The sequence below is a fragment of the Canis lupus genome, chromosome 21, assembly GCF_003254725.2.
Source record: "Canis lupus dingo isolate Sandy chromosome 21, ASM325472v2, whole genome shotgun sequence".
Lineage (NCBI taxonomy): Eukaryota > Metazoa > Chordata > Mammalia > Carnivora > Canidae > Canis > Canis lupus.
In genome coordinates this window covers 41225003-41228213 of record NC_064263.1, presented here as the reverse complement: position 1 = coordinate 41228213, position 3211 = coordinate 41225003, and positions in this window count along the sequence as shown.

The window sequence follows — 3211 nt, the reverse complement described above, 5'->3', positions numbered from 1 at the left end:
TATATTAATAATAGGTAGAAAAGAACAGCCACAGTAGGTGACTCAGAGCAGTCGGAGAAGGCCTCTCTGAAGAGACATTTCATGGGAGAGGCACAGGATGAGCAGGGGGCAGCCACATGAGGAGCAGATGGATCGAGTGTTCTAGGCAAAGGCAAGCAACATCATGTGCAAACACGCTGTGGTGAATTAAAGCTTGACTTTTTGGTGGGACCGAGGGAACACTAGTGTGGTTGGAGAGCAGTGCTCCGAGAGGGTGGGACCAGAGGGTAGTGTGATAGGATGAAAGCAATTGAGAGCATTGTTCAAGAAGGTGGGAGAAGGCAGGTGTGCTGAAGGTTGCTCAGAGGCCTACTGGTACAAGGAGGAATATGTCACTTGTTGGGGGCAACACGGAGGGCCTTGGTGGACAACAGTTGCTCTGCTGGAGTGCTGTGGACAGGCCAGGCTGGAGTGGATTCAAGTGTGAGTCGGAAGGAAGGAATCAGTGTAGACGGGAGGCTCTTTCAACAGGTTGGACTGGTAGGAGGAAGAGGATAAGGTGCAAGAGTAAAGAGTGAGATGGACTGAGTCCAGGTTTTCAGTGGTAATTTATCGGGGAAGCCGTTGGTGAGTGCCTGGGCCATACGAGGCGTAGCGCATCCGATGATGTGCCAGATGTGGTGCCCATCTCCCAATCCTAAGTGCTCTCCTGGCCGTTTAAACCTAGCGCTAGAGATCTGGGAAGGAGAGAGAGGTCCCACTGCTGAAGCTCTTGGCCTTGTACAGCACACCCAGGTTCTGGAGGCAGACACAGCAGCCTGCAGTCCTGGCTCTGCACCTGTTACGTGTGCAACCCCGGACGAGGTCCTAATTGCGTACATACCTCTAAACCTGGGTTTCTCCAGCTGAGAACTGCAAAAAGCTTATGTCAAGAAAGGCGCGTACAATATATAGAGCACAGTTTGGCATTTGCAAACAAAGCAAATGGCAGCTACTTTATTTAAGTGGTATTCACCAGCCTCCCACACCCTAATAGAGCTGGGGTTGCCACCAGTGTGCTTCAGCAGAGGCTCTTACTAAATTATGTCATGTCTATGTACGTATCTGGCTTCCTCTCTAGAACATTAGACATTGTCAAAAGAAAAGTTATGTAGAAAATAGAATGAAAGTGTTTTATGAGCTGTAGACTACTTTTCAGATATAAGTTATATTAGGGGCTTGGAATCTAACTGGGGAACTAACACGTTAAGGCAACAGAGGGGATGGGGTAAAGGCGAGCCAACAGGCGTGAATGACGCTCTGTGAGAGCCCCCAAACTCTGCCCTGCAATGCAGTGCGTGGGCTGCTGGGAAGATTCCTTGAGGAAGGAGAATTTTTATCTGGATCCGAGTTCAAGGACAATAGGAATAAAGATGAGAGAAACTAATGTGAGAGCCAGTCCTCAGGTAGGACCAAAAAGAACTGGTTAAAAATGTCATGAGAGACAGGGGTTGGTGTTAGGGAGGCCAAGACATCAGTTGCCAGAACCCCTGGGATTAGGCTTCCCAAAGCCTAATGGAAAGAGGCCACTGAGGGGCAAGACACAGAGGCAGAGAAGGGGACAGGACACAAATGACGGGGCAGCGAAGAGCTGGAGACACAGACAGGTCTGGGAGTACAACAAAACACCTGGAGAGACCCCAGCATGACAAAGGTAAGAAGAGGAGAGACATGTGAGACGTCTCACCTGTGGTGCTGTGGATGTCAAAGGGGAGAGCCCATGTAGAACCCCTGGCGGACTGGAGACCCCGTTACTGGTCAGGGGCCTCAGGAGACAGAAACCAACCAGTAATTTAAAGAGGGGGGGTTTAACATAAAGAATTACTATAGGGGCACCTGGGTGGCTCAGTTGATTAGGCATCTGCCTTTGACTCAGGTCATGATCCCAGGGTCCTGGGATTGAGCCCCACATTGGGTTCTCTGCCCAGTGGGGAGTCTGCTTCTCCCTCTGTCCCTGTCCTTCCTAATGTTCTGTCTCTCAGATAAATAGTTACATATATATATATATATATATATATATATATATATATATATATCAGAATATTGGCTATGAAGGGATAAAAAATAAAGGAAGGATAAATCCAGGAAAGGGCCCCCACAAGGTTGATCTTAAGATCTTGGAAGAAAGTATGTGGCCGTGGTCCTTTGCTTGGCAGGAATTTTGCTGGGTGCCACGACTGAAAATTGATGAGCAAGGAAACCCCAAAGAGTGACAACAAAATTTCGCAGATGTTGATGATGCCATTATGCTAACATTTTTTTTTTTTTACATTTCTTTTTTTTTTTAAAGATGTATTTATTTATTTACTCATGATAGACAGAGAGAGAGAGAGAGAGAGAGGCACAGACACAGACAGAGGGAGAAGCAGGCTCCATGCAGGGAGCCTGACGTGGGACTCGATCCCGGGACACCAGGATCGCGCCCTGGACTGAAGGCAGGCGCTAAACTGCTGAGCCACCCAGGGATCCCCTATGCTAACATTTCTGACATGTTATGGTCCTGGTAGCTTTTGTGTAAGGCAGTGAAATCAGGAGGAGCAAAACTCTCTTGGACATATTCTTAGATGGCAAGGACCGAAACTGGTTGTAATTTGACTTGAAGGCCCTGCTGAGGAGCCCACAGAACATCAAGGTGGCCCTTGATCCCACAGTCCTGGCCTCCGTCCGCTGTGTCCCCTGTCCTCGGGGACAGAGACCACTGAGGAGCAAAGCTAAGGGAACTAGACGCTGAGGACAGAGACGGTGACAGGACACAACTGACACAGTGAGAGTTCTGGACACCAAGGAGCCAGAAATAGCACCAGTGTAAGCAGAGGGGCCTGGAAAAGGGGGCAGGTCTGATCCGGGAAGGGTGGGTACAGGGCATCTGTCCGGGTGCACTGAGACGGTCCCCCCTACACCAGGGCCCAGGCTTAGCCTCACGCGGGTGTCCATCCATCCCCCTGGGGAACTAACCAGCAGGACGTACACCCAAGAAGAACACGCTTTTTTTTTTTTTTTAATTTTTATTTATTTATGATAGTCACAGAGAGAGAGAGAGAGGCAGAGACACAGGCAGAGGGAGAAGCAGGCTCCATGCACCGGGAGCCCGATGTGGGATTCGATCCCGGGTCTCCAGGATCGCGCCCCGGGCCAAAGACAGGCGCTAAACCGCTGCGCCACCCAGGGATCCCCCGAACACGCTTTTCAAGAG